This window comes from Carettochelys insculpta, chromosome 8 (assembly GCF_033958435.1).
Source record: "Carettochelys insculpta isolate YL-2023 chromosome 8, ASM3395843v1, whole genome shotgun sequence".
Classification (NCBI taxonomy): Eukaryota; Metazoa; Chordata; order Testudines; family Carettochelyidae; genus Carettochelys; species Carettochelys insculpta.
In genome coordinates this window covers 59,013,640-59,025,867 of record NC_134144.1, presented here as the reverse complement: position 1 = coordinate 59,025,867, position 12,228 = coordinate 59,013,640, and the positions used below count along the sequence as shown (strand labels likewise).

Here is a 12,228-nt window from a genome sequence, read left to right as displayed (position 1 = left end):
ATTTGGCTCTTGCTCATGCTTTCCTGAGCAGCCAAATAGGGTGCAGGGTGATTGCTGCTTTCTGCTCTCATATAGGTCTAAAGTGCAGCGCTACAACCAATAAAATATCAGCTCAGTTATTACTATTAATAGTGATACCTTATGTGTATATTGCACATTTTTGCCAGAAAATCACAAAGCACTTTAAAACATACGTCACATACAGCTGACTTTACATGCCCCACATACTACACTGATTTGGAGGGAAGTCTCACCCTAAATCACAAACACTCACAGCATCCTAGGTAATACTTGGAACCTTCCATTACAGACCATACGCCTTCCAATTTATTCTGTGAGATCACGTGAAATTACGAACACAAAAAAATATTGCTATAAACTTCTTTAAACCATAAAATCTCATGAACATGACTTAAAAAAACCCTATGGTTTAGAAATAAACTCAAAAACTAGAACACAACCCTTATTTCAAAGCCATTGTACATTGTTTTCCAGGCCCGCCGATGAGATGGTGGGGAGAGGAGGGCAACTGCCTTGGGGCCCAGTGATTCTAAAGGGTCCAGAATCCCGGCCCTTTAAATCACCACTAGAGTGTCATATGGCATGTTCCGGGCAGTGATAGGGGCTGGCTGACTTCAGCTCTGCCCCTTCAATCTGAGGCCCTGCCCCTTCCAGGAGCATGGAGCCAGCTGCCTCCCTTCCCCCGCCACCCTTCCCAGAGGCCTGGCATGGCTCCTGGCTCCCCTATTTTTTTCTATATAAAAGGTAAAATTAGCAGAATACAGGAGAGATGAAACAGTATTGGCACATTTCACCACAGCACTAAGTAAGTAACGCTTAAAAGCTAGTCTATATAAACCAAGCCTACATCTATACTTGGGCCTGGTGTCATGATTTCCAGCTTGAATAGATAACATTAGCTCTCTTAGAGCTAAAGGGTTAAGAAATAATTGTGTAGCCACAGTATCGCAGGCAGTGGCAAACAATGACATGATCTAATCACTGGCCCAGTCCCCAAAGGCATGTAGTCAGAGCAATTTGCTGCTTGCCACCACCCAGGTGGGTATTTTAGCATGTTAGCTCAATTATATCTGCTTAACTTGGGGATCACAGTTTCAGCTTCAAGTGCAGATGCATCCCAAGTTTACAAACTGCTGCTCCTTATGCTTTGCCATGATATAAAGTGGTCCCAAAGGTTGACAGCATTGTCATTGGAAGAGCACATAATGTTGACAATACATTTTGTTCCTTGTTCCAACAACTATGTACAGTAAAAACTCTGTTATCTGGCATCTAGTTACACAAAAATCTCTAACCAGCTTTTCTGATATCACCTAATAAAAATCTTCACTCTGGGTCCAGCTTGTTATGCAACAGCACATTCTGCACTCTGCTTTTAAGCACAAGAGGCAGAAGACAAGTCAGCAAAGTGATATCAGAGATATTTTTAAAAAATAGCAGCTTGGCTTCCAGGGTGTGTCAGAGGTTATTAGAGTCAGCTCAATTTCCTACACCTCTGTTTCTACAGTAATAATTGATGGTGATAACGATCGCACCGAGGAACTGAAAGATCCTGAAGTACCTTCTGAATCACAAGATTAAATTATGTCAGTAAAGAGTATTAGTGATACGTGTACTTTTAGTGATCTGGGTACGACCATCCATAATTGCATAAAATAATCTACTGTATAGAAAATTTTACTTGGATACATGTCTGTGCTTCAAGAAACCAACCACTCTGCCGTGCTAGCACAGCAATACTACTACTAGATTGGTGAGTATTTGTATACTATTGCACAGTAGGGTCTCAACATTTGTGAGGGTTCCATGTTGCGAACCCTTGCAAATGTTGAATTTCACAAATATGGCTCCCGTCTGGAGCCCAGCCGCCAGTGCTCCTGTCCGGGTCCCCAGGGAAGCGACAGCTGCTGGTGCTCTTGCTCAGAGCCCTGAGGGAAGCGGCGGGAGAAGCAGCAGCTGTGAATTTGCGAACATTACATTCATGAATCTTGAGACCCTACTGTAATTCATTCTCTATTAACTCTCATTTCACCAAAATATTCTGTTAATTGCCCCTCCTCTTTCCCTCAATATGCCAGATAACAGAGCTTTTACTGTATTGCTACTGGCAATGGGCCACCTTGTGGCCTGGCCCTTATACAGTTTTACAAGGGCAAAAGAGTGGAAAGACTCCATGTACATTCATTTCCCTGTACCATGTTTCTATACCTCAACTATAGATACATTGGGGAAAGCAAGGGTGGCACAGGTGGCATTCTCCTCCCATAAAGGTTGGAAGACAGTGAACAACAAAAAGGTGTATCTTTTCTTCTTCCCTCCTTAACAAAACTGGCTAGTATAACTGAGCCAACGTGGGTAAGAGGATGGGAGAGAAAGTAATCTGGTGGGGCCAATATCAGATTACTTCCTTATTGAAAACATGGGGAAGAGGGTACCCAGTTCTTTACTGGGGCTCCTTCTGGGGCAATTCAGCTAAAGCTCTGGTCTTTGGCAGGGTGGCTATATTTACTGACCAGAAGCTATAGCTGCGTCTACATGTGCACGCTACTTTGAAGTAGCGGCACCAACTTCGAAATAGCGCCCGTTGCGTCTACACGCGTCGGGCGCTATTTCGAAGTTAACTTCGACGTTAGGCGGCGAGACGTCGAAGTCGCTAACCTCATGAGGAGATAGGAATAGCGCCCTACTTCGACGTTCAACGTCGAAGTAGGGACCGTGTAGACGATCCGCGTCCCGCAACGTCGAAATTGCTGGGTCCTCCATGGCGGCCATCAGCTGGGGGGTTGAGAGATGCTCTCTCTCCAGCCCCTGCGGGGCTCTATGGTCACCGTGGGCAGCAGCCCTTAGCCCAGGGCTTCTGGCTGCTTCTGCGGCAGCTGGGGATCTATGCTGCAGGCACAGGGTCTGCAACCAGTTGTCAGCTCTGTGTATCTTGTGTTGTTTAGTGCAACTGTGTCTGGGAGGGGCCCTTTAAGGGAGCGGCTGGCTGTTGAGTCCGCCCTGTGACCCTGTCTGCAGCTGTGCCTGGCATCCCTATTTCGATGTGTGCTACTTTGACGTGTAGACGTTCCCTCGCTGCGCCTATTTCGATGTTGGGCTGAGCAACGTCGAAGTTGAACATCGACGTTGCCGGCCCTGGAGGACGTGTAGACGTTATTCATCGAAATAGACTATTTCGATGTCGCAACATCGAAATAAGCTATTTCGATGTTGGCTGCACGTGTAGACGTAGCCTATATGTCCCACCCACACAGCACAGAAGCTCCAAGCTAACCTCTGCCCGCCTGGTAGGTACAGAATGAGGACAGGGGCTCCCAATCCTCACTTTAACTAGAAAGAACTACATGAAGCTTCAGAGCTGCAGTTTGGCCAAACTTGACTTACATTAAGCTACGTTTAAAGGCACTCCTTAGCCTGAGGGAAACAAAGCTTCTAGCAATGTGGTTAGTGGCAAGTTCTAGTGTGGATTCACTTGAGATAAAGTGACAAAACACAACATTCATGCATGTTACTGCAGAAGTAATAGGCTAGGACTACACTGTAGCTGTATCTCAAAATAACAAGCAATTTTGCACAATACAAGGTATTTTGAGGTAACTTATTTCGAATTTGTGCCATCCAAACAGCACCAAAGTTCAAAACAAGTGCCTATTTTGAACTTCCCACTAGCCCTCTCATGACGAGGGGTAGTGAGAATGAAATACCCCACTTGAAATAGCTGTGGTATGTATCCTGAAATAGAAACCACAGTGTAGCCACAGTCATACATTTTAAATGATTCTGTATCTCTGTTTAATGATTTCCATCACAGAGAAAAGAAAAGCTCTTTGGCTTTGGATAGGAAAATCACTATGCTAGTGTGGGCAGGGCACACACAGGAAACATAGTAGTTCCATTAAAGCATGAGTACTGTTTAATAAACCACAGAAATGTGCATGCATTGCCAAAACCTTTCACATTCAACTGATATGCCCTCTGATTTATCATTGTTAGTTACTACTATTGGAAAAATATTCAAATTCCAGACTATCATACTGTATGCCAGAACACCTGTAGAGTTTAAACCACTAGATTTTCTAGTGTAGACAAGCCATTGGAATCTCACATTGATTCCATACACAATTTATTCCATTTAAAAGTAAATATATGTTTTTCTGAACTTCTTTAAAAGGCAACCTGTATATGAAAAGTAAGCCAGGTTCCTTCCTTGTTCCTAAGAGTCGTAAAGGTACTGTAGGTCAAATTACATTCCATTCACATCTTAACTAGGCCTTTCCTCAACTGGATTCCACAGGAATAAATGAGTACACATTTTGGCATGCAGGGAAACTTGATTATGTGTGAACTGGATCACAGTTCTTTTATACAGTCATGTTGGCTCCTCCTTGAAAAAAATCAGTAAAGACATATTGTGTTACTTGAGTCAGAACTTCTGATGCAAAATAGCACACATAATGGGCCTGGATGAAGGAGGAAACATTTCATATAGCTATGTTCTGGAGTAGAACTGTAAGTTAAATTAGTTATATGTCTATAGAAGGCCACGTGCTCATTGGTCCATGGATTTGAAATGGAAAGTGCCTTGCCAGTATAAAGTCTACTGAAATGTCTATGTTAAACTTTGAAATTTTTGGTTAATCTCTTCATTCTGTTGCCTATTGGTTAAGAACTGTCTGTTTTTAATTGTTATACATGAGGCTCAAGTAAGCTGAGAAGGGTCATAATTGAGAGAAGTTATGGTTAGGCCAATCAGCACAGTTAACCAAGGGGAAGTCATTCTTAAAGGAAATATAAGATCAGTTGTTATCTAATCTGCTGTCACCTCAACTCCCTGACTTTTAGGAACTCACTCAGTGTTTCTTCTAAGTTCCAGTGATTCAGTAACATCTAGAAAACTGCCTCTAGCCACAGTATCCTAACAGAACAATTTGAAAAATATGGCTGAATCTAAAGCAGCTACCAAAAGTTCTGTAGAAAGCAGGACTGTCAGGGGATTCTTCTCCATGACTGATGGAGCCAAGAGTACTCAAAACTAAAATACTCAGTTTACCAAAAAAAAAAAGTAAATAAAGTTGGATACATCAATGTGTACATGATGCCCTCCCACCCCGGCCATGCTTTATGGAAAATGAGTTGTGAATAATAATAATTCAGAAATGTTTTGGACAAAATGCCTCTTTGAACCTATAATTTTGTTATAACCTATGGAATTTGTATATCATACTTTTGTGCATGTATCATTCTTCTAAGTGAAGCTGGAAATATGGGGTGTATGTCTCTTTATAGTTTCAAAGGTGCTAATGACAGCCATTTCTGGTGCTCCTGAAAAAAGTCAAGCTGATTGCTCAGTGATTAGGTTACATAACCCAATCATTTAATGACTTGTAAACAGCCTTGTTTGTCCTTTAAGTCTAAGAGGTGGTTGATGCTAGAAAGCCATGTGACCATGCTACCTGGTACAGGCCTCCATTTTGGAATCAGTTTTTTTCCACCAAGAAGGTTGTTAAAACAAAGGTTTCCTGCCCAGAAGGAAAGTTTATTTAAGCAATAGGACTCTTTCAGCTAATTTGTTTTCATCCAATTTGGAAAACTGCCTGACACACCCTAAAGAGAACAGAAGTGATTTAACAGATATTTTAGAGCATAAGCTTTTGTGGGCAAAGACCCACTTCATCAGATGCATGGGGTGGAGGGTCCAGAGGAGTATTTAAAGAGGGGTGGTCCCAGTAAAAGGGAGGGCCAGAGCTGACAAGGTCTATTCGGTCAGGGTGGAAATGGCCCATTATACATCAAGAGAGGAGAAAGCAAGTCAAATCAGATAGGGCAGAAGGGAGCACCAGCTCACAAGGAGGAGGGTGTCAGTGGCATGATCAGAACACTGGAGAATACAGTAGCCCCACAACTTACATGGAGGTTGCATTCTTGCACAACCCTTTGTAAGTCAAATTTAGCATAACTCGGGGGAGCCAGGAAGCTCCCCACCAATCAGAGTCACATTAACCTGGGATATACGCAACCTGAATATGCGTATCTCAGGGTTCTACTGTATTACAAAGGATCTTCTGTGACCGTACCCTGTCGGTGTCTATTATAGGTTAATACCAGTGAATAACTAAGTCCATCTATGCACATAATGTATCTTTTATGAGATGCTATACCTTAGTCATGCTGTAAGTGACATTCACATCCAACAGTTTCTTCTAGAGCTTTATCATTCTAGAAGGTACAATTCAGCAGTTGTAATTTGTTTCAGTGCTGAATTTCTAGACGTATAAAATTCTCATGGAGTAAGCGTTACCGACAAAGTAGAATTTTGCCATCTTTCAAACATCACAGATCTTCACACTTTAGAAAAAAACAGTATAGCAAACCTTGCTTGTTTTGATAAAACATTTTACTCTAACAATAGTTTTTCACTTTGAACATTCATTCTTTTTCCTGGTAAAAAAAAAACAAAACAGAATCCTAAGCGACTAAGTAAACCAAACACCATTTTTAAAAAATCCATTTTTTCCCAAGTTAATGCCATCTCCGGGGACTTCCATCTCAACTCAGCTAATTTTTTGTGTGTATGTGTGTCTTTGATCCTGTAAGTGTATACGCCTTCTCCATGAGTCAGAGCTTTGTGTTTGGGATATTCAACACTAAAACTACAGAACAACGAGAAGTCCTGTGGCAACTTATGGACTAACAGATATTTTGGAGCATAAGCTTTCATGGGCAAAGTGGTGGGTACCTCTCTGATACTAAAACTACAGGCCTTATTCTCTAGAACTAAAGGAGCAACTCTATTAACTGCTAGTAGTTAAAGTGAACTCCTGCTTCACCAAAGGTAATAGGTATTTTGCCATTGACTTCAGCTGTGTCATGCTTTCATCCTTTCCCTCTAACGTAGACCAGCTATTAGAAAGGGATATGACACTACAAAAATAACTTCAAAGTTGCTTACTTTGAAGTAAGGAACTTCAAAGCTGAGAGTCTACACACACTCTACTTTGAAGTTAAACTTCAAAATAGGGCACTACTTTCATTCCCGGGAATGGAGTGAGGACTTTGAAGTTGGGCTTCCAACTTCGAAGTTAACTTTGAAGTAAGGGAAGATGTGTGTAGACTCTCTGCTGGCTACTTCGAAGTAGTGCCTAACTTCAAAGTTAGTTCCTAGTGTAGACGCACCTATTGACATGTTTCATCTAAGGTCTTGAGTTCAGGGTGTGTTTCTGCATGCTGCATAGTAGCAGGAATATTACCAGCACTGCAATACTAAATAGATTATGAAATAACAATTACTTTTGATTGTGAAACCAAATGTTTTCCTTTTTATTCCTATAAAAAACAGAGCATCTGTTCTACTATAGCGTGACCCTTTTTTCACTACTCTAATCTTTTGATAAAGGAAAGAAAGATATGCTCACACATGAGGGGTTTTACTAATTAGTGGCTACTTCCTCAAGAAAACAATAAAATTCCATCTGCTTGCTATTCTAAACAGGAGACCTAATTCCACAGTCCAAACTTTGGAATCAGAGCAAGTTTGTAGAGTAGGATAAATAATAACACGAACCAACTTTGGCTTCACTTCTCCAAGCCTCTGCTTCTCCTCCTTCTTGGTGTCTGTCCGGTGGACCAACATGGTGCCAGTCATGATTCCGTAGTTAAGGAGGATCTGTTTTTTTCATGTAAAGCCAGGATTCAGCTAATTAGTTGTGCACAATGATATGCTGCATCCCCTGAAAAATTACAACATGCACTCTGACTTCAGAATGAGTTGAGACTATAACCTCTTCAGGACAGGGACTGACTCATTTTGTATTTGTGCAGTACATAGTACAATGGGGCTCTGATCACTGATTCTCATACTATGGCCAATGCCTACTGTGATCTGAAGTTAAAGTAAGGTATGTAGATGGAAGAATAGATCTTTCTCACCTGTTTTGTCTGTACACTGTCTAACCAACTCTCTTTGTCCCCTTTAAGGAGCAGACATAATATATAAATTCACAGTCAGAGACATCAGTCATTCCATGTGTGTAAGGGAAGCTTACAGAAAAGTCCAGCATAAGAAAAACATTTGTATAGAAAGAGCTAAATTAAGTTATTGGTTTAAACTCAGTGGATCAAGCCTCTTTGTTTGGAACAAATGCTCAGTTTGAAACAAGTCTTTTCTGAACCTTCTAATAAAGGGAATGAAGACAATCCAAGTGCCAGAGGAATTAACCTGTTTTTCTGATAGTCATTGCTTCTGGCATCCTTCCCTACCATTCCTCATATCCCTCCTAAAAGGGTGCTTTTTTATTTGTCCTACAGCAATAAACATATTTAGCATCTTACCAGACTCTAGGAAGATGGGTAAATATGGAAGAGGGCAACACGAAAGCAGCTTTTGCTTAGTATTAGAGCACTGGGTATGCTGTTGCTAGCAGAGGTTTCTTTTTGTTTCAGATGTGGTGCTGAGCTGTTCCTCCACTTAGCCTCCCATTTTTCTCTGGTCTTTTTATCTGCATCTTATGTTCAAAAACCACATTTTTTTTCAATCCTGCAAAGACTTTTCTGAAGTTAAACATGTTCCCTAGCCCTTTAGGGATCTGGAACTTTGTGGGGTGTTTTATATGTATATGTGTCTCACCATTGCCCACAGTAAATATTATAATATAGGTATTGTTCACACACATTCTGTGGACCCCAATTCCGTGCTAAGTATTAATACTCTGTTGTACCTAGCCAAACAAACAGTTCCATCCACTGCAATGGGACTGGTCTGATGAGTAAAGCTTGCAGAACCAAGGCCCTTTCTTGAATTTACTTGTTTTTGCTATATACAGCTTATTTTCATGTGGTAGCTGAACTCAAATTTTAAACTGTTATTCCATAGATTAAACAGCATTTATTTTGTCAGTCGGTAAATGAAGCTTCTCTTAAAGTCCCAACTTGTGATATGCTGAGAGCTACTTGCACATTAATGATTAACAAGGCACATTTAACTGAATCCCTATTGCTGAAATATGATCCCATACCATGAAACGTGCAAGATTCTTTGCTTGCAGTTAGTAAAAAGTGAAGCCAGAAAGTACTGACCATAATGTGTTGAAAGGGGAATTATCATTCTGGCATTTCACATGCTTTAGAATGCTGTGATGAAATGGGTATAAACCAATATTGTCTTCAAGTATCATCAGACATTCATTTTTACAGTATAGCAGAATGTAGTAAATGAAATCAGATATGATTTACAAAGGATTATTTTAAATGGTTTAATAAACATTTTTCATTAATACGACTTCAGCATTTCTTTTAAAATACCAGAAAAGTTGACGCTGATATTCTCAAATAAAACAACTCATTAAAATTGAAAGAAAGAGCAGGTGACACATGTTTAGAAGTCCTTGGTTTGCATTTGAAAACTAAAATGACATGATCATTTAGATAGCAGAGAGAACAACTTTTCATAAGTACAGTACAAGCAGCAAATTCTGAAATCCTCCTATTGATACGACTAGACAAAATGCATTTTAGAACTTGTCAGAAAAGTACCAATATTAAACTATAAATATTAGAGGGGTAGCTGTGTTAGTCTGTATCTGCAAAATAGTATGCATCTGACAAAGTGGGTCTTTGCCCACGAAAGCTTATGCTCCAATAAATCTGTTAGTCTACAAGGTGCCACAGGACTTCTCATTGTTTCAACAATAAATGAGTATTAAAGATGTCTGTAAAGATTCAAGCACCTATTGGACACAGAAAGAGTACTGAGGAAAAGATAACACTGATGGTACATCATTACTTAGTAACATCTTCTACTTACACATACTGTCTCACAACTTCCTCCCAAATCAGAGCGCCTTTCAGTGTGCTTGATGTAAGCTCTTTTTAATAAGACGATTTAAAACAAACAAAAATCTGTCCTTACCGACAAGGCAAAGCAGAAATAGAAGGTCAATGTTTTCATTTTATCAGACTCAGTACTTTCTCTTTCATTCTGTAAATGTTATTGAGGGGAAAAATGTCTGAGGTTCTCAGATCTTCCTTCAGAGTTTTAATCACTCGCTTCTCACGAACAAATACCACTGTGTTCTGTCAATATTTGTATGCAGCACCACATAGGGCAAGCTGCCAAACTTACATGGTTTAAAGAGCCACGGGTAGAAAACTGACACCCTAAGAAACACACTCCCTGCTTTGTCTCTTTTAAGGTAGTGCTAAAAGTGTCATCTTTGCTTCTGACTGGAGGTTAGGAGAGGTTTTCGTTTGGTTTCCCTACTTCTACAAAAATGCATTATTTAATAATCTTGTTATCAAAACTTGGGGATTTTGTTTCTTTGCCCTAAAGTTTCTTGCACAATTGTAAGTCTTTGCTTTCCACCAGCTGCACTTTAAATGTATTTTAATTGGCTGGAATTTTGAAAGAATCCATTTGGCAGTAATTTACATTTGAAGCACGCCCATAGCAGCTGAAACAGGCCCCAGAGGCAGTCTGATTACTTCATCAAAAGATGTAGTTTGAATACCATTGACTCCTACATAACTACAGTGAACTCTATTATATAGATGTGATGATGTAATTAATAATTTTCTGCTACAGCTCTTAATTAATCTGGAAGCAAAAAAATCTGTTCTAAAACAAAATTTACTGAAGGGGTTACAGCTTTACAATTCTTGTTTTCAAAAACAATCCTATTTTTTGGAAATTTCAATGATGGTATGATTAGGTGCTTAGAAACTCTCTCCTAATTGTTAAATTCTTTTGTGAGTCACTTGTGTAACTGTGGACACCTTTACAATCCAACAAGACTTATCTGTTTGAATTTTGATATAAAATACTCACCCACTGGGCAGTGGAGATACCATAGAATACAAGAAAAAGTTTGCATCTACATTAGAATTGTTAACATTTGCTTATTTTCTCATTTCATGTATGTTTTGCAGTTTAATAGGTTTAGTATATGCATAATAAGTGGACTTTGCAGTCTTATTTAAATTAGTTGGTTCATCCCATTTCCAGTTGTTCAGCATGTGCTTTTTAATTCCATAATGTAGAGATATAAGGGTTCACAGCACCACGGAAAACGTTAAAAAAAACCACAAGAATGCATAACATAAAATAGAATATTTAGAATTCATGTAGAAAGCATTAACGAGTCATGTTTAAAAGCACCAACATGCTTCTGAATTGTGCCTGACTGAACACATGGCATCTGAGAAATCCAGTATTTTGCCCTATGAAATAGTAACTGCTGAAGTGTTCACTTATCATGCATATATCAGGAAAGGTAGAGGAAGAAAAGAAAAGGGGTTTATTCTGAAGCAGGAGTACAATGAAGACTATTTTCTATTAGTAAAGGTGAACAGTTCTCAGAACTTTTTACAGCACTTGCCATCTACAGAGAAAAAAAAGCGTGTCAAGAGCACAATCTGAAAGTATTGTTATTATTAGTATTAATCATACTAACCATGAGTCATATGGCTTCATAATTTGACTCTATGCAGCATTTTGGAAATTTACATCTATGTACGCTAAATCTGTAGGAACAAAGGACCTTGGCCACCCAGCCCTCAATGCCCTGAACTTTTATGGAAATCAGTAGAAGTATCACACTCATCGAGCTCCTAATGATCCCACATATATTGGACACAATTCTTTTTTGCACCTCATCCCCTTATGCCAGGTGTTAGCTACCAAAATAGCAAGAGCTATGTTTTCAAATTCATTAAAAAAATCAATAATTCATGAGATGCAATGCATATGAGTACAAGATGGTCCTTAATAAATAACATAAAACCATATGTTTTGTAACCCCAATTCTAAGGATATCGTACAATGTTTACTGTAATGCAATACCTATTCACTGCAGGACATTCACAAACATTTTACGTATTTTATTTCCTCACACTTTACATATCTGTTTCACATCTGGATACTGTTCAGCAAAAGTAGTGTGCTTTTCAGAAAATGCCTCTCAAGGTTGCAATTTTTTGTAGTTGGAAAATTTCTCATTGCAAATGAGATATATACAGATCCCAGCCAAACCCAATATAAATGTGAAGGACTGGGTCCATTCAATTTACAATTTTCTGTTTTAATCTTGATTTTCCTCTTTCCTGAAGCCATTCTAACCTCACTTCAATTGTCTGTTTTACCTCATGTTTAATTTCAGTTTTCTTTCTTAAATTGTGTGTTGCTCTTTACAGCTGCAATGCTGCAAACTTCCTTTT

The 12,228-nt window shown here is 39.4% G+C and overlaps 1 long non-coding RNA gene across 1 annotated transcript in view; it reads right to left on the bottom strand.

The window, feature by feature from the left end:
• Window positions 1–10,063, bottom strand: part of LOC142017119 (uncharacterized) — an 86,210-nt gene extending 76,147 nt beyond the window's left edge. Inside the window, exon 1 of the long non-coding RNA XR_012646448.1 lies at window positions 9,926–10,063. This is a non-coding gene — a long non-coding RNA (uncharacterized LOC142017119). The remainder of the gene's footprint in view (window positions 1–9,925) is intronic.
• Window positions 10,064–12,228: the final 2,165 nt, after the last annotated feature.